The sequence below is a fragment of the Siniperca chuatsi genome, linkage group LG8 (genome assembly GCF_020085105.1).
Source record: "Siniperca chuatsi isolate FFG_IHB_CAS linkage group LG8, ASM2008510v1, whole genome shotgun sequence".
Lineage (NCBI taxonomy): Eukaryota > Metazoa > Chordata > Actinopteri > Centrarchiformes > Sinipercidae > Siniperca > Siniperca chuatsi.
The window spans coordinates 16,533,851-16,559,401 of NC_058049.1; the positions used below are offsets into that span (position 1 = coordinate 16,533,851).

General features: G+C 37.8%; 1 long non-coding RNA gene across 2 annotated transcripts in view; it reads right to left on the reverse strand.

Annotated features, from left to right (window-relative positions):
* Positions 1 to 25,203, reverse strand: part of LOC122880053 — a 106,692-nt gene extending 81,489 nt beyond the window's left edge. For both annotated transcript variants that reach the window (XR_006378824.1, XR_006378823.1), the window contains exons 1-2: positions 25,070 to 25,203; positions 24,752 to 24,905 (exon numbers count right to left, since the gene is read on the reverse strand). This is a non-coding gene — a long non-coding RNA (uncharacterized LOC122880053). The remainder of the gene's footprint in view (positions 1 to 24,751; positions 24,906 to 25,069) is intronic.
* Between the last annotated feature and the right edge of the window lie 348 nt (positions 25,204 to 25,551).

Genomic DNA, 25,551 nt, shown 5'->3' on the forward strand with positions numbered 1-25,551 from the left:
CGTCATAGTGTCGCTATTCCAGCAGTTAGGAAATAACACACAGGAGCTTTACTTTGGTCTTGAGAAGCTGCAGCCTTTATTCACTGACAAATTGTAACCTACACTGTACATTTACTGCCAGATTGACAACTTCACTGCTCACCTTTTCCTCTGCTCCGCTCGCATTCACCGTCACTCTCTGCCGCTCGCTCTCTCTTGTTGAACAACACACTCACTACGCACACACGTGTCCCTGGGACTTGAACAAGCAGCAGGAGTGACGTAGTCTCACTCTCTCTCTCTTTCTCTCTATACTTTACTCTCTCACCCAGATGCGCTCTCAGGGACCAAAATTTGGCACAGATTGTTTTTACGTGAATCGGTACTCAGTAGTACCACGGAATTCAGTCGCCAACCCTAGTCCTTCAGTAATTTGTTTCATGGTGAAGCTTTCCTCACTTTTGAAAGTGCCATGACACCTGGATTTCGCTGTAGAGAATCAGTCAAGTGAACAGGAAGAACTGTATAATCTACAAGCAGTTGAGTATTACAAATGTTGGTAAGAATCAATCTGCACTCTTCCTTAGTGCCATTTGATTACATAATCTAATTAAAACTGGACTTTAACTGTGCATGTAAACGTGTGGTTGAAGATTACAATCAAAGAGAAACAGACAAGACTATCATATTTAACAGGGGTTTGAGAGGTCAAACAGGCCGATGTGGCTCTGCGAACAAGAGTGGCTAAAACAACACAGTGCCTTGCACAGTTTGCTACTGACCTGGTCTTTGCAGGCAGGAGATGGATGGTACAAAATGCAGTTACCCTTGACACAATAATTGCAGCTTGCCTCTGGTTTTCCACTGGCACACACACTATGCACCTCTTATCCACACCAAGTCACAAAAGTACAAAGTGAACCCTAAAACCCTGAAAATTCACAGTTGCAGGAAAATACCACTCACTTGAGCAAACAACACACATACACTGTAACAAATTGCTGTAAAAATACAGGAAATTTTGTACAGCAATGTATCGTTCTTGGTAAATACAGTTGAATACTGTAAATATTGATGCCTCTGAGGAACAAAATATTAACAGCAAGCTACTGTACAATCTTACGGTATAATACAGTATTTTTTATTTTTCAGATAAGTCAGACTTGAGTCTGACTCTGTTGCTTTAGTCCGCCCATAACTCATCTGAGCAAAATCATGTTGCATCAAGTCCCACCACCTCATTTAGCACACAGTCAACGTAAAGAAATGAAAAATAAGCGTAAAATATTATAGATCAGTGATTTTATTAACGATAGAAGGAGAATAATAAGAATTGAAGAAGACAATTTCCACCCCTCCTCGCCTACAAATACCGCACACCGTAATCCATCCTGCTCCTGTGCTTTACTTAATAAGGTAATTGTGATCTTATCAAAGTCAGTATTATCCTGTCATTTTGTTGTTAAATTTACATTGTAATGACAGTTCTGGTTTATTTTTTGCCGAAATGACATAAGCCTATCAAAGGCAAAATTACTGCTTGATGTTACTTGGTATTAACATGTTGCAAGCATGCATGCAAACGTTTTCAGTTAACATTAACTAGTATACTCCCCTTTAGTTGCTGAGTGGACAAAATGTTATATTTTTCTGTTGAACCACGTAACCAATAACATGTTGATTTATTTGATTTTCATAGCCACATATTTCTAAGCAATCACATCAACAAACTATGTTAAGTTAGCTAGTTTGGTCATTCTCATAACTTATGTTAGTTCGCAATCTAATCAAATGTCCTAAGTATGATGTCATCCTCCATTGATGTAAAATCTACACAAGGGACTAGGCTCTATTGTTCCATTTGTTTTGAGGCTATTTCAAATAAAAAGATGTTGCTTTTCTTCCCACCTGGGGAAACTTGCTTATTATGCAAGTTGATGCAAATAACAGCCAAAGTTGATTGAAATGTGCACTAAAGATATACTGTAGATAACAGTCAGTTAACTGGCTGCCTCTGTTCTGACAATACTTTTATTATCCTGTGAGAGATTAGCTTAAAGATTGTCTGTGTTGGACTAGTGAGATTATTTTGCTGTAAAGGCCTGTAGGCTGCAGTATAAAGATGATAACTTGCAACATATGTGCTAAGACCTGCAGCAATATATTTACATATGTCAGGCACATGCAGACTCATAGTTGTATGCCTAAGTCCTCTTTTAAGTGTGGCTTCCCTGAATGCATGAGAGCTTTTTCTAAATTTGTAGACTTCAAGTCTCACACACCCATAACGATAGAAAGAACAGGTCTAAACTGGATAGTGCAGGACATTTAACATGTCATATTGACTTATGTAACACTAAATGTGAGGATATCCGGGCTCTTCTCTTACATCTGAAAAGTTATATTACCAAAGGCAAGACACATGCCCTTTCAGACAATGTGACAAAACATTTACAGTTAAGTCAACATTCACATTGCATGGCTTCAAGAAAGCATAAAGATTGCTCTGAAGAAAGAGCAACTTGAGAATCCTAGCCAATCCAGTTATGAAGAAATGGAGGTGGCCTACAAAAATACATCATCCCTGCAACACACTATTATCTTACATCGATCACACACACAGACTAATTAATCAGATTAATCAAATTGATAGTTGTGTATTTTATGAGACTGAAACATTTAATCAGCTATCATTTTCCCTTGTTTAAGGGTGGTGCCCCCGTGGACTTTATTAAAGTTAGTATTTATAATTATCTTTGATAATTTGCACCTACACAATTTGGTGCCCCTTTAACACTAGAAGTGCCAGAATTCCAAACTTACTAGAATTGCCGGAAGCGGTCATTTTGACCGCTAGATTCCAAACTCTATAATCTCTAATGATAAATTACCCAAATGGGAGATTAATGCATTTATTGTGTTAGGATATCTTTTAAAAAACAAATAACACCAAAATATACATTTAAAAAACTTTAATTATACATTTATCAATATTCATATCATCGCATATAGTAAACCGTAATTATTGCATACGCTATATTCACACCAGTGTCACCGACTCCCGCTTTGCCTTCAGCCCATCGGTGATGCCTACGCTTGTGTGCACGGAGCTCAGCAAACATACATTCTTCCTCGGCTTTCCCTGGTAGATGGTGAACGTCGCTTCTACACATGGCACACCTTTTGTGCTGAACAGCTCCGCTTACTCTTTTGCGGAGGGGGGCGACTCACGCTTAGTTTTCCCCAGGGTGCCAACCAGGCTGGTCTTCCTGGCTTGTAAGGCGGTGGCCAGTTTCAGAGAAGTGAAGAAATTATCTGGTAATATTTCTTCCCTTACCCAGGAATGGCTCCCCCAGTTACAGCTCCACACTTTCTCCCACGAGCTGATCTTTGCTCCGCGTCTCCTTTTTTCCCAGAAACGGAGCCCCGTTCAGCATGGATTTTGAATTGACATCCGCAGCTAGCCAAAATTGTCAGGTCATGAGCTGTCACTACGGTGCTGATGTGCCTCAGCCACAGTGCAGTCCCTGATGTGTTTCAGCATGCCATCGTCAAACACACACAAGAAGGCCGTGAGCCGTGTGTGCTGTAGGTCAGCACAATAGAACAATAGAATAGCGCGAAAGTCACTGCGGTCAATATGACCGCGTATGGCCGAAATAGGTAAAAATGATCATATTTTCTTTGCCTTTTGTTTAATTTATATAAAACCTATTGTAAATAAAAATACAAATACTTTTAGGAAAAGTCAGGTACCAGCAAGATTGTATTTTTTTATTCAACAAAGTTATTGCACATATAAATTTCAAAATGGTCAAAATGACCGTCGTGGCCGTTCTAGTGTTAACCATTGTAATTCCCAACAACACATACAAGTCTGTCTTCACTCTCCAGTCTATTGCCTTGTTCCTCTGCATCTTCACTGTCCAGCTTTTCACCCCTGTCAAGTTCTTCACAAGCATCATCATCTTGTACTTCGAGCAGGGTAAGCCAATCAGCCAACATATCCAGTAAATGGCAAGAAACTTTTGAAGTCCCATGGGATACAACGCCAGAGGAAGTGCAGTCAGCAAGAACACCAAGAGACATGCTCCTGCCAGGTGATATGAATCCTATGAGGCTAACCCCACACGCAATGAATGTCTCATCATCTGCCGAAACATCGTTAAGCAGTACCCCAGTAGTTTTGCCGATATGACACCAGAAGGTGTCATCATTGGTGGTGGTTTTACTTCACTCCTTTCTCAAGTGAAAACACAAATTGAGAACCGTGCAGGGACATTGGAATGACACAGATCATCAAGACTGTCTGGATAGTCTGCATAGGCCAACTGATTCTTACAGATGCACACATCTTCAGCCAGAACCGCCACCAGAAGAAACCAATGAGACAGTGAAGCAGAAGCGGCAACAATTGGAGAATATCTACAGGAAGGAAGGTATTCACAGTGGTGAGAGGGCAGAAGTGACAACATTCTGTCTTGAGCGTAATCAAATCAATCAGACTTCAGCACCTTCCATTGTCCATGTTCTACAGATGTCTGCCACTGCAGCCGATGTTGAGCATTCTGTCTGTCTGTCTAATTTCTCTCTTTATGTATCCATCTCATAACCTTATGTTTTGTTGTGCTCCCCCATGGATGTAGTTCTCTCATCGATGTTGTTTTGCCATCCCAAGTTCTGGAAAGTAATGATTTGTGGCAATATAACTTCTGATAGTCGATGTAAATAGAGTAAAAATGGGAAAATATATTGCTAAAAATTTCATTGGGTGTGTTGTAGCCAATCCAAATACCTTAAAAATGCCTGGATAGGGATACCCATATTTGAAACTGTTTCAGGACATTAACTATAATTGTTATCTGCATCAGTTGCTGGTGACAAAGTCACAATTGGTCATCCAAAGTCAACGTTGGATGATCAGCATTTAAAGCCATGTCATCTGTGAAGGCATCTAACCAAGCTTCATCACAGGACTTGCTGCAGTTTTCGCCAACTACTATGTGTTCAACTTGCAATATTTTTTGTTCCTATACAATTACAGTTGTTCCTTTGATAGCGAATTGAAGTGAAAGCTGGCATGTGCGTTCACTTGTAAATTGAGAAATAGAGAGAGAGAGGGGTGAGAGGTAAAGAGAGAGACTTACTCTTTCTCCACCGTTTTAGTTTTAGTTCCAGTTCCAGTTCAGTATAGTTTAGTCCAGTTGCAGTTCCAGGTTTGTTCTTTCACTCGCGTTCTATTGCACATAACTCATGAAAGATACTGAAGACAGGGTACATTACGTATGCAAGATGTATACAGATTGTTGAGAACCTGTTTGACATGATTAATTGTTCTTATGGATTATTGTTAGCTACTGAATGTGTTTGATTCAGTGGCTTTAATAAATGTAATGTTATATGACCATCTCTTGTCATAGTTTAAGAAAAAAGGAAACTGAACATAAGGGAAAATGGACTATGCAGATTGAAAACCTGTTTGGCATGAGGAATGGTGTTTTTATGGATTGTATTTTACACATATGTAATTACTATATGTAATTTTTAAATAATCAGTTTCCCGATCGGGCAAATGGAAAAAAATAGAATTAAACACATGTATTTTTCCGGAGCTGATGATAGAAGTAGCTATCTCTGTTGAGAGCTGCACATACCAATAGAGATGGGTACTGAAACCCGGTATTAATTTGTTCTGAATTTATTCTTTTTTAAACTAATATTTTTTTTAAAAGCAATTATTTAGTAATGAAAAAGAACTGATAAGAGTATCGATAAAGAACCAAACCGTTAAGAGTACTGATTATGGACCGAACCGATAAGAGCATCGATAAGATATAGTACTATCAATAAAATCCTAACGATACCCATCCCTACTCAAGGCCAGTGAAAAAAAACGTAACGTTGAATCCTGATTACAATAGGAACACTAAAAGACCAGTATAATGGCAACCAAACAGCTGACAGTATTATACTGTAAAGCTTATATTTTATACAGCACAACACAGTAATATTTTTTACAATAATAAACTGTTGTTGTAGATTATAGTAGGTACACTGTAGAATAACAGTTTCATGCTGGCAACTGTAGCTGCCAGTAGTTTCCCGCAATTTAACATGGAAATTTGATACAGCGCATGCATGACACCATAGACACATGGAGAAGCATAAACAAATATACCCACATGTGCACACACACCAGTGCTAACAGTTAAATCACTTTCAATTCATCACGGAAATTAAGACAAATATCTCCAGCACTAGAATGTTAAAAGGTGTTTCTTTCCAAACCATTAAATAAATAAATGAGAATAAACAGTAGTCAATAGCAGGTGAGCAGGTTTAAATGCAGCGGTTTAAATGTTATACTTTAATAGAAATAAATTCAGCACACACACTTCATTTAAACTGGAGCAAAGCCAAATGTGGGACCAACCTAAATGATTAAATAACCAAATAAAGCATACCAAATGCACCAGTGCTTAATTACAGCTGAGAAGATTCATAATATCTTTTTCCTTGTATTAGGAGTACCACAAGTGTATTTTGTGTATTAAGCAAAACTGTTGTGCATGTACTTGTACCAGATGTGTATTGGATGGCAGTGAGTTTCTGCCATCTGTGTCCGTCCACTTCGCCATCACAGCACCTGGGGCTGTCAATCATCTAATTAACCCGGTAAAGGACAGTGGTCAGACAAATCTTTGGCGTGTGCGCGTTTTGTGTCAATACTTCTGTCTCTCTGCCGCTGCCATTCACGCCATCATGTGGTAATTAGACACACACACACACACACACACTTTCAACCCCTCATCATTGGCATTTTCGACTCTGTTCCTCTCTTATCAGCTAAGCCATTCTGAACGCTGTGCCTTTTCAAAGCTTCTGATGAAGAATCATCACATTCATTACACGCAGGCACACACACAAATACACAAATACACTCCACTGTTTATTTGGCAACCTCTCTTCTCATTTATCAACAACAGAAGACCTTACTTCATTTAAACCCCCCTGATAGCGTAGTCAAGGCAACCACCACGGAGAACAGAAGGAGCTGTGAAATTGCTATGAAGTAATGAAAATTTACTTCATAATTTCAGTTCAGCAACCGAATAGAGAAATCATATGATTCATACAGATCACATGTACTCTCAGATGAGTTCAGAGTTGAAAAACGGGAGATTGTAGTTGACTGGTGTGTATTGCTCCGGATGCACTATGAACTGTAATTGGTGCTAAACTCAATGACTTTTATGAAGCTTTTAGAGAGCTCAAACCCATTTTAATTGATCTGTATCATAAACGTCTCAATGCAAATTTGTACAAACACTGTCGAAGGTACAGTAAAGGCTTTCAGATAATGAGGATAAAGATATATCCCACTGTTTTAATACACAAAAGTTTCAAAACAGGAATGTCTCCATATGATGATGGGTAGTGGCTGTCAGAGTTAACACAGCCAGCCAGAGCTTATGGCTTTCTGAGTGCTTTGACTATGAGGAATATTGTATTTACAAAAATCACTTTTTAGCTGGAAATTAAGAAGATGGTTGCTGACTAATCCCAGTATGTGGCTGTCCAACTAATCACTTTGGTGCACCTTTTGACAGTTCAGGAAAAGAGGGACTTTCTGCCTGCATGCACTATTCCACGTGAATGTTGAGGCGGTTACCAGTCTAGAGCTCTCCATGTGCTCACAGAGAAACGCCCAACTGAGAAAATGCTTCATTCACTGTCTGACACTCAACATCTCTCCAATGAGAGTCTACGGTCAAGCTGAACTGGACAAAAAAGTGCTTTCTTTCTGGAGTCCCGAATACTGTTTTAAATTCATGGCTGCGGTCATCTTTATGGCAGAAGCCTTGGGTTTTGGCTGCAATTTATCTTAGCTTTATTGGTGCCTAGTCGCTGTCTAAAATGTTTTCATCACGTGACTGACTTCAGATGATGCTTACAGTAGTCTGTTCAAGGTCTTCTGTTTCAACCTTATGCCCTTTATGGCAGTGGAGATGTCAGCATTGACAGCAATCCTTAGCGACACATATTACAAGCTGCCTACACAGGATGTGTTGAGCAGTCGTCTTCACCCTCTAACAAGATTTTTTTCCTAAACGATGAGTTTGTAAGTGAAAATCGAGTGAGGTGTGGTGAGTTCAATCAGCTGGGTGAGCTCTATAATACCGTTGTTCTAGCAGAGGGCTGAAATGAAAACCCATTGTAATGAGTATAATGTTATTACTTAAAACAACCAGTCCTGACCGTGTTGTGTGCATTCTCCCTAGCACACACCAAATGCCAGCATCTGCTCAGAGTATGTCTTCCTGATCTTCATAGTTTAATAGTAAGTGGGTGAGATCATAGATCTTTAACTGTGTCTAAGTCAACTCAAAACCATGGCAGTACTTGTGATCTATAGTAGTTTTCACCAGAACCAACTAATTAACATTGATCTTACTCCCTGATATTTAAGCTAATATTATTGATGTGATACTGAATCAACCAATTCATAAAGGCCAGTATCAGTATTCAGATAAAATAATCAAAACTTATATAAGCTATGTAGTACCTAGCACCTTGCTGTCCATTATAAATGTTGATTAGAAGTATCTTTAAATTTCAGCATGGCATATTTCACCTTCTCTCAAAAGTGAACACTATTAAATTATTTCTGTGCAAATGTAAAAAAAAAGTTTTTCCTTACCTATTTGTCCTTAATGTTTCACATTACCAGCTTGACTATTTGTGCAGTTTCTTTAGTCATTATGAAGATTTAACTCAGTGTAGCACTAATGTTAACCTGATTTTCACAGCTTAGCTAACGTTAGATTGTGATGGCTCTTTTTACACTAGGTGCTTGGAAGAGCTGCCAAAAATGAAAGTGACTGACTTGCACCGTCTTGCGAAAGCGAGCAGCTCTTCCAAGTACCGAGTGTAAAAAGAACAGTAAATCGCATTAACAATACGTAAAAAAGCTAACTGTGAAAAGTGAAGTAACTAACTTAAAGATGAAAAAGCACTGTAAGGTGATCACTAAGGTTGGAGGCGAAGGTAACGTTAGAGTTTACAGGAAGTTAACAGACTTCATGTGCAGTTCGTAAAATGGATATGTCACACTACATTGTGCAAGTAGAGAATAATGGATTTACTAAGTGTGAAGAGGAGGCAACTTTAGAATAGGGAACCTGTGTGGGTTAATAAGTGTCAAACTACTAGTGAATTAGTTATGAGCAAGACCTCACTTTAGAATGGGGAACATAGTCTGAGTTAGAAAAACTTAATTTAGAGTTATTTGGACACTATTAACATTTAATAGACCATATTTATTAAGTGTTATTAAGGGAGAATGACTATCCTTGTGGTAGTACAACCTTGTAAGGCCGATACTGAGCAAAGCATATTAAGATCGTAATTCATGTACAACAACGTCCTTACTTACTATCAGTAAGCAGTAATTAGGAGGTTACTGAGGGAAAACTTTAAGTTAATGGCCTACTAGTTGTAGAATATGGTCATGCAGAATAAGGCATCCAACATGCTACTAATATGCATGCTAATAAGCATCTAGTTAATGGTGAATATGTGTACCCTAATATAAAGTGTTACGATTTTTAAGATTTTTCTTTCTTTCACACACATCTGACTTAGCCTGGTTCACCAAGACCACGGATCAAGAGTCGACTGCCTGATGTCAGCTTGATCTCCACCTCCGTTTCTATTTTATCTTTACTTCATCTGTACTAAAAGCTCAATTCTCTTTCTATTGCTGCCATTTCCCCTTTTTCTATCAGCTCTTCAAGCTTGTTTTTTTTCCCTTCTTCTTTGTCACCTGCATGTTGAGTTTGTGCTTTTAGCTTTGTGTGAAATGGCACACTGCTCAGAGTCAATAAGCTGCTTTGAACTCTGTCGCCTTGGACGCCTGCCAGTGTTGCCGCAGAAAGAATAGTCCTTATTAAGTTGTTCATGCTTTACAAAAAAAACGGACATGTCTTTTGTTATTCTTCTTTTGATCCTCCCCCCCTTGTTTCTGACATTCTTTTTTCTGCTCTCTTCATTGTGGTTGATAGACAAAACAACTGAATTCTGCTGGGAAATACAAAGAACAATTGGCTTCATCTAAAAATGGAAACTTAAATTACATGTTTGCTTTGTGTATGAGAGTAGACAGTCTTCCTCCTGCAGTGTAAGATAATACTGTCTCCTCCATCTTTCATCATGTCATTAGTTTAGTGGAGGAGATACACAGGACACAGGGTTTAAACATTTGCACGTACATAGGTTGGTGGTCCATATAATGACTGAGAGTGAGGGGAGGATGTAAAGATTGAAGTTTTCTGACACAGTTCTTCTCGGTGACGATTATGTCATTTTATAGGTGTTCAACAATATCTACACTTTGTGTGTATATATATATATATATATATACACACACACACACATATATATATATATATATATATATACATACACACATATACATATATACACATATACACATATACATATACACATATATATACACACACATATATATATATATACACTGAGAATGACTTCCGGATGTGAGCCGAAACGTCTTGATTCTGAAAACAGTGTCCAGATGACTACAACTGAAACCTTTTCTACAATAGAACACTCCTGGACGAATGAGGGACTACACCGTCATACAGTCCCTTTGCAAAATAACATTGGTGCTCAGACGTTTTCCAGCCGAGACAGTTCCTTGATCTAATTCAGAACAGTGATCAAACATTTTAACTGTTATCCTTCTGATTATTAAGGTCATAGTTTAATGACTTCTTGTTTGTTTTGATTTTAATTTAAATGGAGTTCTCTTTGCTGACAAGTCTATCAAATAAATTATTCACTTGGAAACTTATTTTCCCACCCGTACCACTCACAGAGGCATTAGAAATAAAGAGTTATAATGATTCACATAATGATTCTCAGATGGCAAATTTAAACTAATTAAATCTGCAAACAAACATTCTTCACAGATCTGTGAAATGTGTTAGGCTGTATCAAATCAAAATGTTTTTATAGTTTTCAGTGCTATGCAAACATGCAACAACTTTAAAAACATTTATAAAATGTATATGTATAAAACAGTGAGTATGAGTGTTAAGTATACACAAAAGACTTTTATCAAATACGAGAGTAAAACTGTTTTTATTTTTTTGTTTGAGTTGTAAGTTTCTGTTCCAGAGGCTTAAATATGCCTCCAGAGCAACTTTTTTTCTGACTAAGGAAAGTGAAAAGGCCAGGGCTAAGCACTTGACCTCTATGGAACAAGCAGATCAGATAATTATATTTGATCTGCATAATTGTGCCAGGGTGTTTAGAGATTTACAAATTAAGTGAAGAATTTAAAAATTTAATCTGGAGCTGATTGGGAGCCAGTATCAGTATAATATTTGTGTAATGGTCTGTTTTTCCTCAACCTTTTGAAAACCCTTTCTATTGTTAACTACATAGCAAGCACACAACAAAGCATAAAAGTAATCTAATGTACTCATATTAAATCATGTACCACTTTCTCGGTGTAATTCTTAGAGATGAAGCTCCACATTTAATCAGTATTCTTTAAGTGATTAAAACCGTATCTGGTTACATTGCTGATATGAGGTACTAAATTTAATTTAGCAAATAAATAGTTCAGGATGTCTTGAAACATAAAAATATAATATCTTCTTTAATCACAGTGTCCAACTCTCAAGGTAACAATGAAATAATACATTTTTCATCTGTACAGATTATATACAGAATTAGCTTATATAGAGAAATATTCATTGTTCTCTTCATTGGCCTGTTAAATCCTCACATAAGTGCTATAATAAAACATGCTGCATGTTTTTTTTTTTCAAATTGAGCACTTTTAGTTAGCAGTTGAGAGGATTTCTTTTTTTTTATTAAGTTAGATCTTACATGATTCAATGTCAGTGTCAAAGGTACTGGCCCAGACTGTGTACATATTCCAGCACTGTGCAGCACTGTATGAAACATATAATGACCAAGTTTAAAATGTGGTTGCATGTGCCACTAATGGTAGGCTGAAGCTATGAATTGTGCTTTGTAGACTTCAACAGGTTGAATCAATTAAATTCTGGATTCTGGTTCAGTTTTGTATGAATTCAGCAACAATGATGCAGTGTTTGGCCCCTGATTGCAAAGACAATACAGTATGCTCAAAATATGATTTCACAGCTTATACTGTGTTTTCCATTGCAATGGCCACTGAGGCTTATAGATGCTGTAATACTGAGAGAAATTTCCATCATCAAACTTACAGAAAACACAACCTGATTGTGTTGTTTAATTAACCAAGAGACCCTTGTGATGCTATGTGGAGGAGCACTGAAGTTATCATTACAGTAATAGAAATCCTTCAAATGAGAATTTACAGTGGGAAAAAATATCCCAGAAACTTGCAGCTCCACCCACTTTTCTTCTCTATTATGCAATTCTTGTCTTTTCCTTTCTGTTGAGCTTTAAGGCAGCTCTTGCCAGATGTGAGCTACTCATAAATATGCTTGACAGTGAGGGAAGGGGGACATTTCTTAGGGAAAGCGGCAGCTGGTTTTGACAGCCCCACAGCAGGATGCCATTTAACACATTACTGAAAGGGCAGTGCATATGCGTACTGAAAATAGTCCATCCATCCATCCAGTAGTGCAAAATAAGCTTATTAATAAGACACACACAGGCCTGATACTAATCCCATGTGAACACACACACATACACACGATAACATTTTCTGCCCAAGGAAATCCACAGTTCAGTATACACAGATGTGTTAAATCTACCAGGAGAAAATCACTTGATAGGAAGAGAGGGAGGAATAAGACTGGGCACAAAGATAGAGGAGGAGGAACTTATAAGTTGACTCTCTTATTCACTGATGATCTGAATGTCTAATCTGCAGTGAATATGTCTTTGAGTTGGATGATTATAACCAAGGAGGCCATTGAGACTTGTACACTATGGCTTCTGTACAATTTCTCTGTTATCATATATCAGTCATATGTCTTTCTCTCTTTTTCTTCATTAGGCACACTGCTTCATCTAAATGCAGTTGAAGACCAGTTGCCTTAAATGCTATCACTTAAAATACCTGACTAGGGCTGGGTATCGTTCAAAAATGTTCAATATCGATATGATACCTTGACTTCGATACCGGCTCCTGAACGATACTTCTTTCGATACCAATTTTATAAAATCCATTATAACAAAAAGAAAATTTAATACACATTATGATACAATTACTCACTTCAAAGGAGGAATCTAGAGAAACTGTTTTTACTCTACACACTTTACTCAACCTTGATAACTGGACTAAAATGATGGAATATCTCTATATTATTGGACTATATAAAATATAAATAACTGTCAAAAGGCGCAACAGTATGGCAGCAATACACCATTTGAGTGTCTAGTCTGTCTAATCCAAAAAAGAAGAAGGGAAAGACTGTGTAGGTGACGTTTGTGGTACTGGGAAATAGTGGCAGAATGAGACCTCTGTGCTAAAGAGCAGCTAGCCCAGGTCTGACAACCATCCACCGTGTCAACTTCAGGAGTATTTCTCTCCGTTTACCTGTCGGTCTGTAATGTTAAGCAACACCGTGTTTGCCTTCAGCAACAAACTCCGCCTCAGCTCCAGGCTTTTTAAGAAGGAAAAGAGAGATCTCAATTTATTTTATCATCTGCGATTATGTATACACACGACCTTGACCCTTTATACTCCAGATCCTATTACTATGAAAGTGCTCCCATCTCAAGTTCACAGACCAAATCCAATGCCTTCCTCCTGCTTTTTATCCATAATTCTTCAGCTCTCTACCCCATTCTGCCTTATTCCTGAACCATTCTTTTTTATTTTATGTCTGTTCATGGCTGTTTTTCCAAACCACCCCCCACCCCACATCTCCTCTCCGCCCTCTCATGGTTGCTATCTGTCATGTTCTGCCCTCGTATTTCATTCTGACTCTGCCTCTCATTAGGCCCTCTATCTCTCATGTCCACTCGTCTCTTTCTCTTTGCTTTAGCCCGCCTCACTCACTCTCCTCTCCCCTTCTCTACTTCATCCTCTGCTCTGTTTTTACTGTTTATCTACTGCCTATCCCCCAGTGCCATTCTTTTTCTTAACCTTTTCTCACTCTCCTTCTCATCCTCTCCCTTTTTCACTCTTCTATTTTCATGCTGCATTAGGTCAGTGAGCAGTGTATAGAAACCATATTAACCGAGAGAGGGAGGGAGGGATGGGGAGAGAGAGATCGAGAGACCTAAAGAGATTCTCAGAAGTTCTCATTGTGCTGACAGTGACTGGGGGAGGTCATCTATCTTCTGGGGTTTTTCTCTCGCCTCCTCGCTCCCCAGACAGCTAATTCAATACGTTGAGAAGAGGACAGAGCGCTGTTCCTTTGTCAACAAATTTCATTAAGCAACATTAGCAGCGCTATCAAAGAGGTGACAGGGAGGAAATGATGGATTCAGATTACAATATTGAAAATGAAAGTGTTGGAGAAGCGAAATGGCTAATGTGTGTATGTGTGTGCGTTGGTTTGTGCATATGCACAATCTCATATGTGCCACACTTGTCCCCAGCCACTTAACAGGCAGAATTTACATAACCCATTTGAATTTTCATTATTTCTCTTGGAAGGATTTTGTAATTGGATTTTCTCCCACAGAATTTCTTAGCCCACACTTATCCAAGAGGAGAGGAATACTGTTAAATTACTGTACCTTTTGAAGTAGTTAAAGCTGGGTGTGGGTTGCATTTTTTTTGTCCTGATAGTTATTAACATTTTGTGAAAAAGGAACCATTTTAGCATTGCTTTCCTTACATTCACATTCACATATTGCTTTTGTAAAAGAATCCATCTAAAAATCTTGAAATGGAAATTATTTGCTATCACATTTCGCCAAATTCTCACTTGCTAAAAGGATACGACAGTGCTAAAATGTAGCTAAATGTACAATCCATTAAACAGATTGTTGCTTAAAGGGTACAGGATGATGGATGGCATGGGGACTAATTTAACATTTTTTTCTACTGAATTGTAGAGAAAACCATAACTCAGCGTACTTGGACTTACCCTTTTTTGTTTTAGTCACTGAGTTTGTGATCATTGTTACAATTAAAATGTCTTTTTAATTACACACAATTGACTGTACTTATGTACTAAATGTTTTAAGTGTGCTGGTTGTACAGTGGCTCATTGGGTTTAAATTATGGTCCTTTTGCTTTGGAATTTGCAAGTTCTTCCTTTTTCTGTCAACCAGTGAATTGAAATAGAGGCTTAATACGGTAAATGGAATCAGAGGAATGAGGTGAAGAAGAAACAGAGGACTTAATTTCAGACAAGTATGAATGTCATGAAAATGCAGACTCGATAGGAAAGTGACAGGAAAGAGATTAAAAGAAACAATAAACAGTCACTTTGCTGATTAGTGAGGACAAAGAGGAACGAACTATAAAAGAATATTGTCACTGTCTCATTAAATATAGCCACTGTGAGAAGAGGAAAACCAACAGAACAAATTACAGGCAATAGTCTGCTGACAGTTTCCCACAGACCTGGATTAATTAATTATTTGAGACCAGCCTTAAAGCTTGTTTTAGTCAACTTTCAGTGTCAAGTGGGTGAGGTCTGCCATTAGGTACAGCTTGTTTTGGGATTAGATCATTCACAGACCAATATTTTAGATTACCAGATTAATCTGGCCTGGTGCTGACTATTATTAAATCTGACAAACTCAATTAAATTAGCTTTATAATCAGGGCAAAACAAAAAGTGTGTTCAAACTGCATGTTTTGTGACAAAATACTATTATAGGTCACTTCAAACAACACCATAGCAGACTGTTTAAAAAAAGATAGAAATGCACACTATATTTTGTCGATGCACAGCTATCTAGCTTTCCAAAATATCACATAACATAACATGTGTGGTGTGACCAATAAAAACACAACCGTTAAAGAGCTCCCGTTTTGAAGCCGTACGTCCTGCCCGATCGGAACTGTGCAACTCTCAACAGAGATGAGAAGGAAGGCTCACTCGTTAGCAACTTTCATCATCAGGTCCGGAAAAAACAATTAATTCAGAATGTTTAATTAAATGTTATTAATGTTATTAATTAATGTTATTGACTATTTCTCTATAGGGAACAATCCCATACATAAATCTGATATATGACAAAATATGTAAACTACATACAGTTAATATGTCTGTCTCACATATATATGCTTATAGATGTGATGTAAATATAAGTCATCACCATTTATACTCGTATCATATAGACTACCTCATCAGATTGCATCCAGAAGACGTTAAAACTTGTTTTAAAAAGGTCTTAATCGATAACATTTTGAGCCGCCTCGCTTCCTTCTAACATTTGTTGAGTGTTGCACAAGTGCTTTACCAACCTTCTTTGGTGACAGTAAAGATGCTCAGCACAGCGACCCAGTGACCCTGAAGACGACGTGATAATAAAGGTAAGCATTTGAAAAACTATCAACGAATAGCCTACGTAAATCAAGTTAGAACGATACATTTACCAAATACATTGATTCGTTGCTAGTTTTGTTTGTGACTAAAAAAAAAACCTTTATAATATAGAATTACAAATAAATTATTCTTTTGATAAAAATTGTGTTTTTATTTCTCTAAAAGTGTGTTACACAGTTTATTAAAAAGGCAATTACTTTTAAGTAAATCAAAATCGTGTTTTTTAACTTATGGCCTTGATGCCCTGGCATGTGCCCTCAAAAACAAATGTCCCGCTGCAGGCCAAGTGGCCTTGCCCCTAAAATGGTCAGGTCTTGAAAATTACTTAAAAATAACAATAATACATTTTATTTGTATAGCGTTTTAAAGATACTCAAAGGCACAAGTCAATAACAGAGACAGTAAAATCAATATCAGTATATTAACATCAACAAATAACAGTAGAAGCAGTAATAGTATAAAAACAACTACAACAGTGAGGGGGGAGGCTAATGGATCACAGATTAAAAGCAGATTTAAATAGGTGGGTTTTGAGTGCGGTTTTGAAAGAGGGGAGTGAGGGAAAATGTCTAAGGTGTTGGGGGAGAGAGTTCCAGAGGGAGGGGGCAGCAATGGAGAAGGCTCTGTCCCCCCCATGTCCAGTATTTGGACCGGGTGAGGAGGTTGGCGTTGGCAGATCTGAGGTTGCAGGTAGGACATGATTCAGACAGGGACTGGTGACAACAATATCCATCCCAAGCAAATGGTTTCTGAAACAGGCCTGATAAGTGTAAATCTGTGTTTGTCTGTTGGGAACTTTTGCAGCGTGTTTCACTGCCTTTCTTTAAGTGCATATTGAGATAGGCCTCACCTTTAAAAGCCCAGAATAGAAATTAGAGGGTATGCACCACTAATAAAAGAATCAACAACAAACACAAGCAAACAAACGTGTGAGATTTTCTTGCCTTGCTTTGTTAACGATTATTCTTATCATTTAAAGGAACATTTTCAATACCTCTCATATTTGCTCTCATTTTTTCTATTGATTTACAGTTCACTTCAAAAGTGTTCGCACACTTGATCACACTCAATCTGTATCAGTTCTATACAGTAGCCATGCTTCTGCTTAACTCTTTCTTAGCTAAAACAGCAACAGAAAGGAAAGCAAAGAAATGTCTGACACTGAGCCTGACACATCTTCAGTCATACATGCAGCAAAACAGGTATGTTCAAAACATACTGATGTCATAAACCACACTTCAAAACTATTAAATATGAACTAACATCTGGTATGTGTGCATGACAAAGATGATCAGCCAGTTTACAAAAGAGGTTCTGTTCAAACACAGAAATACATCGACACAACATGTGAAACAGTGACGAAGATTTGAAGTCACCAGCTGTTTTTCACACTTGGTAACTTCACATCTGTCTAGGTACAGTATAATGTGTCGCAGAAAGCCTTGCGCACACACACACAGTTACATGGAAATTTGGGGATAATTCTGATAATTTTACCTGACGATTTCTCAAAAAAGGGCTATCTATAGATGCACAAAGTCTCTTTTCAAGTTTTTATCAATAGCATGTTGTATTCAACATTTTCATTTGGACATTCCTTACTGTAAATATATGGGCATGGCAAATGATCGAGGCCACATTTGAATATCAACACTAGGCAAGCCTAGTTTTGCTGGTGCAGCCTGTTGGTAAGGACATACTGAAAGACTAGAACAAGTAAACATGCCATTTTCACACATGTCATGGATACTCTGCAATCAGTTACCTGTTTTATTCTGGCACTAGTGCAGTCAACTGAACTGGTTTGTGACTCTTCAAATAGATATAGCTCTCATCTGCCCAAAAAGGATTTATGACTGGGCTAGTTTGTTGAAGTAAAGTCACTAAGGGGGCCTTGAAGGTCACCACCTTGACTTTTACTGCACTTTTACTTTTCACAGCACTAACAAAATCACACTTTCTGCATTGGCACGAAATATGCAGAATAGTTGCATAAGAACATTATTCAGTGAACACTGGGTTGCATGTTTACTACATTCCCATAAGAAACAGGTTTACACTTAGACCTACAAAACCACACACCCATGTGCCCACACTGGTAATCGCTCAAATTGTCTTGCAATTCAAATGGTCTCCATCCCTTTTGTCACCTCCCCCTCCTTCTGTTTTTTTCTTTTCTTTCCTCCCTCTCCTCCTTCGTCTGGCAGCTACAGTACTAGTATTTGTGACGGAGTGAGTGTGTGTGTCTTATTGTTTGTCATGAAAATAGGATGTCAGCAGATGGATGGAGAGATTCTGAAGGAGAAATACAATCTAAAAGAAAGTCTACACACAGAAAGAATGGTTATAGTTATCGGTTTCCTCTCTCCCACATGGGGAGTAACAGACTCTATTGTTCTTTTGTGTGTACAACCACGCACTTGTGCAGTATCTGTGATATGTGCTGGCATGTGTCCTAATATAATTTGAATTCATGTGTGTGCTTGACGTTTGACTTGTGTAGGAGGTGATATGGGGAGAGAGCAGAAAATCCCAGGACGAAAGGGATTTTTGTATGCGTGTATGTATGTAACTATCTGAACCGAGCCCTGACTACAGCGGTGCGCGTTTTCTCTTGCTGTTACTATAGTTACCATCACTGGCTGACTACTCAGCGCGAGACCCACGAAAAATGGGAAGATTCTGAAATGTTGCTGCGGTACTGGTCAATCTATCCCCTCAGTCACAAAGGGCTTGCTGGTAGGACCTCACAAATATGTTGCACTGGTTACAGATCGAGCACATCATTAGATTTAAACAGTCTAGCCAGCTGCTTGCTACTAGCTAGCTAACTTTAGCAAGGTGCTACCTTGGCTATGTGCAAGTATATTATTTTTTCCCTGATAATGCTACATTTTGAACAACACATCCATGTTTAAATCGGCAAGAGGAGAGCTAGTTAGCTGTTAGCAGCTGATGGGCAGCAGAGTCCAGCGGCGTGTTTACAGCCAACAGAGCTAAACACTGGGTCCGCTCCATTTCAGTGCGCCGGTGCACCGCTTAACAACAAGGGCCGGGAAAACTGTAAATGGAGTGTAAGCGGCAGCAACCACATAATTGTCAGCTGTCAAAACAAACAACAATGTCGGCCTACAGGGCAAAAGCCATGATAGCTTTCCTAGTTGACAAATAATGGCCAGCATGGACAATAATGTTTTTAATATCATTTTATGTAAGCCTGAATGACATCAGTTCTCTGTCTTATCAATCTCCCTTCACTTGTTTGTGTTTGAATGGGCCATGTGGTTGTGGTGACCTAAACGCTGCTGCTGTGTTACTAAACTGTGTCCTAATTAATTTTTTTAATTTGGTTTATGATTTCTTTGAATGGAGCAAAATAAATATAATTATTTATTTCCTCAACATTTTAATGGTGTTTTTATTATGCCACTAACATACCATAGATGATACTAACAAAGTAAAGAAACAACATTTTGATTTTGGGACGGTTTACATTCACTTCAGGACAGTAAAAATTGTTTTTCGGAACGGTTCCGAGACGGTGGTGAAAAAAATTAGTCTGGAGCCCTGGTGTGTGTGCGTGTGTGTGTGTGTGTTTGACAGAGTGACTGGAAGAGAATAAAAGAGAGAGTATATTTCCTATATTAATGCTGCTCTCCTCCACCTCCCTTTGAGATGTTGATTACTGCAGAGACGATGAGCCAAATTTCCCCATGGGGATTATGAACAATTCATGTTATTTTATCTATATTCATATGATTTCATCTTTTCTTATTTTTATCTTATGAGTTCATGAATATGCATTCTGTTTTGATAGGATGTTCTCTACATTTTAGGGATGACAAAAATTCGACTGCATATCTATCTATCCATCCATCCATCATCCATCCATCCAGTAGGGGTGTGTATCGCTCCCTCTCAGACGATTCAATATGTATCTACAGTAAATACTGTACATAGTCTGCAATGTGAGAAAAAAACAATACAGTTACATTTGTAACAATATGATACACTGCAATTCAAAGCTGGTTCGTTATGTTTTAATGACACGTGATTAAAATGACCACATGTGACTAATCAATTATTTCCTTGATTTTTGTTTCAAATACTCAGAAACACCCCATAAAACTGTCTTGAGCCACACAAACAGCAATAAACGCAGGCAGTGATACAGTGGACAACGTTTTGGCAAATCCTTAAGGAGGATATATTTTTAAGGGCCCCAACTTCTCCCAATAATTAGCTGCTAATGCTAGCATTACTTGCCTTTTGTTCACTGCTCTTTAACTTTACTGTCAGCCCACATGAGTAGCCAAGTTTGTGGTGCCAAAGGCATATTTTATGATGCCGCTAAGCATTTTGAAGACTGCTAATGCAAAGTAAGCATAAGGCAGCATTGTACACAGTAGTCCCAACATTTCTTTCAGTGTGGGAAATTTTCTAGTGGATGGCTATAAGCCGTATGCGATTGGAAAATGTATCTATCTGCCATTATCCAGATCAATATTTTATTGTGTCAGAAAATCAAGTAATGGTGAGACCGAATAATAAATACAGCATAGGGGCTATTAAAAGCATGTTAATGTTATGATATAGTAATAAGTAATCCAACACCACATGTTGCTCAGATTCTACACACACACACACACACACACACACACACACACACACACAAATTGCCTGCCTTTCTGCCTTTACAGGTCTTTTCAAACCTCTTTCTGATAAGAAAGCATTTATATGAATCGGGCACAATACAAAAGAAAAGCCTCTGCCATTTAATGACAACTCTCTCTTTATTTAATTGTCTCCTTCATTAGTTTAAGGCTGAATGATGGAGAGAACAGAGAGTGATGCTGTAACAGAGAATAGTTTTACCAACTTGACTGTTGCCTAATTAATTCCTCCCTATCTTTGTTCAGTAGAAACTATAATTATGTGTTTGGTTTGCTGAGAGCTTGGCTGTGGGAGTTAAGGAAGTGGATGAGTGTGCGTGAAGAGAAACAAGTTCTATATCCAGATCTTGGACTGTGTCAACTGCATTACACTGATTTCCAGTGATGACTGTCTTCTTCTACTCTGACTTTTCTATTTGTGTCAAATAAACCAACATACTATCTCTGTCTAGCTAGCTCTCTTTTTTTCCAAGTATCATTGTATCTAAAACACTTTCCTTAGCTGAGTTGAGAGCATGTCTATCATGTGCTTGTGTTCCTGTGTGTGTGTCTAATGAATATTGTTGAATCTCTTCTTAACCTCCTTTTTTATGGATCTGTTCTTATTCTTCTGTCCTTTTTCCCTTTTATATGTTTTATGGTCATCTCTGGTTTGTGTTAGGTGAGAATAACCAGCAATGTCCATTATGTTCTCTCTTACTTTCACACTACAACCTTTTTCCCTTCTCTTTAGCCCTCGCTGCTGCCTCTGTTTTGAATGCGTGTCTCAGTAAATAAACTTTATATAATGCATAGGGATGCAGGATCTCTCAGGGCAGAGTTGATGCTGTCAAATATCATGCAGATTAAGTATTTCTGCCTCATGCTTGCTGACAACACTTATTTTCTTACTAGTACATATATATATATATATATATATATATATATATATATATATATATATATATATATATATATATATATATATATATATCTCAAGTGAGTTTGGCATAATATTTTCACACAGGGAGCTCTAGTTTAATTCAAACTGCTAATACTTTATTGTGTTTTATGTTTTCTCACCACTACAGAAACACTAGGTAACTGCTAAAGTATGATAAGTGTGTCTGACGTGACTGCGGTTAGTTATTGGTTTGATTAATGGCTTGATTAATGGTTTACTGTCTAATAATGTGAGTTTGTATTAATTACTAACGGTGGCTGATCAGGCTAATTATCAGCTAATTGTACTCAGTTTCTAACAGCAGTAAGCAGTAAATGGTTGCCCTTTGTGTGCATGTTTTTAAACTACTTTCCTATTTAAACATGATGTGCTTGATGGTGTTATGACTCCTGATGAAACTTGAAAGCTCAGCATTCTCTTGTTGCCCTTTAGCTTCCCTTTTTAACATTTATTCACCCAGAAAAAGCTAATATTTCTCTGTATAATATGACCCCCCTCTTTCTGCCAGCTGCTGTGTGTCTGCAGTGTATTTACAGATTTGGGATTTTATTTGTTTAATTTTCAGATACATTTTCAACAGACATTAATAACCATAATTATAACCATATAACATCAAACACAAGTTTAACACTACAATTTGTCAAAAAACACAAATTTTATTGGGCACCCACTCAAATAACCACCTGTGAGTCCCGGGGGATTCACTACATTGAAAATCTATCAACATCACTGCCATCTTTACACTCACTTCTTTTCATTCCATCTCTCACCCATTAATGTGCTGTCATCAACTTTCATATCCCTCATTGTCCAGTCCAGCTATCTCACTTTCTGGCTCCCCTGCCCTTCTCCTATTTCCTTTGCCTTCCTCTGGCTGCTCAGTAGCACAGGAGAATATGCAAAGATGGCCCACTGGCCTGTAAAGGAAGGCATGCCAATTTCATTGCATCCATAAACTACACTATAAATGTAAATGTAAGCAAGATTAAATATAAAATACTCAAATTAATGATTCATGTAATAAACTGTGTTCTACTGTTATCCATAAAATCAAATCGAAACTCTTCACATTTTAATAGAAAAGCTTCACTAAGTCATTTTGTTAGTTTTTAATTACAATTTAAATCTTTAATTTGGACAACAGAATTTTGTAAAATGATATGATCATATCATCATAATACGATTCCACTGAAAGTCAATTCATGATACTAGCTATAGGCCTAATACTTTTCATATGAACTACTAGGCTACTCTTACTTGAATGAAAAACGTACATGACACATGTACCCCATGATTCTCTGTCACTGCATTTAGATGCAAATGCAGATTAAACATTTCTCAACATTTTCTATTATAAAAGTTAAAACCATTTTTGAGGGTGTACAGCCTTGGCAGTGGTATGCACTCTCCAAATTCTTTCATTTTTTCAGGAAGTTTTTTGAATATGTTTAATAACATTTTACATTGTTGTGTGCCATGACTGCCAAATAACAATTTTGTTCGCAAGCTTTATTGACAATCCATTTTAAAAAAGAAAAGAAAACAAGACACATGCCAGTTGTGCTGCAGTATGTAGTTTTTCCTCTCTTCTCTCTAGCTTCTTCCTCCAAATGGAGGTCTTAAACAAATGCAATTTTAACCTTCATCACACATGAGAGCTGCAGAAATGTGCCAAAACACACAAACGCACACACACACACACACACTCTTCAAGGAGATACAGATGCATGGGAGGTAGAACGAAGGAGGCCAACAAGAACAGCGAGAGGTACAAAATAATAATCAGGTTGTGTTAAGGACACAGCAGAGGAAGGGGAGTGAAGGGATAGATGGCAAGAAAAACTCAAAACAAGAAGGACAGTGTGGAACAACACAACAGCATGTCAGTGGCTGGACAGGCACTGGCAGTTATGCCAGATTTACTCATAAATCTTGATTGATTACAATATTATTTTAATACGGAATGTTGCCACTTACAGTTACAGCTCATACTGAGAAAAAAACCCTCGCCCTGATAACTAGCATATAGTCTATTCAGTAGAATACATAACAATGCACTTTATTAATTTAAAACAAGTCATGCTGGAAAAAAAGCAAGCATTTATAGTCAGAAACATCCCAAAAACAGCATGTAAAGGAGAAAAATGCCTCCCTTACAGTCTAACATAATAAAACACTACATGCTAATAGTCAGGCCAAAAGACATGAAATTATAATAGGAAATATGATGTACCTCGCCTGGCTTTCCTTTCCAAATTACTCAATCTCCAAATAATTAAAGTGTGTTGAACATGGATTAGTTCTGGTCCTGGTTTAGTTATCAGTGTTACACACAGAGCCGCAAGCATTTGGGCCTAATATACTGCAATGCAAATAAAAAGGCATGATTTTTTAGCAGGTTAACTATAAAGAGCTAGAAGACTTCACTATGGAGAGATTTACTCATACACATCATACCACACCATGATGACATCACAGAGCCAGTTTGACAGAGGCTAATCCTAACAGGCTCTGTAACCATTTGAAGTAACATTACAGCTGCAGTGTCACAAGTTTTGGATGTCAGAGGTAAGTTATACTTTAGGCACAGTGCATTAATGTGGCACGGCGACCGACACAACATAAAAAAAGAACTTTTACTTAACTTTTACCTTACTTTGTAGGTCTAAGTTGTGTCTCCATGGGCTGGACTTTGACGGCAGAGCTGTAGGTTAAGTCGTCTTTGACATTTCCTATTCCGAGTGTGTGGATGAAAAACGTCCTCCGCACTTGTCACAGGGTCCACATTTCGTTGACAGGCTGTTGCTGGAGGAAAACAGTAACGTTAGCTAAGCACTGATAGCACAAAACTGTGTCGCTGACATGACTTAGCTAACGTTATCAAAACTACACAGTCCATCTTCTAAAATAACGTAGCAAGTTATGTCTGAAATACACAATATCAAGGTGCTTCTTCAGCTAGCTAATACCGGTGGGGGGGTCTTGTCTCCAGAACTTCCTATTGGCAGTTAGCTGTTGTTAGCATCAAAGATCATCAGCGTTACCTTGCTCTGCTGGTGGGTTTCCTAGCAACGCCATCTTGAGTTTCATGCGCAGACCGAGAGCAGTAAACGGACGATGATACGCAGAGAGCTCTTGTCAACAGTCCAGTGGAAATATGAGAACTTTATAGAGTATCAGTGGGAAAGTAGCAATACCACAGTGCAGAAATACTCTGTTAAAAGTCCTGCATTCAAGATTTGACTTAAGTAAAAGAACAAAATATACTTAAAGTACCAAAAGTAAACGCAGAATAGCTCATTTCAAAATAATGTATATTATATAATTAGATTAGAATTATTGATGCATTCATATGTTCATTAATATTGCAGCTGGAAAATGTAAGGCAAATTTTTATTTATTTATATATATATATATATATATATATATATATATATATATAAAACTTTGT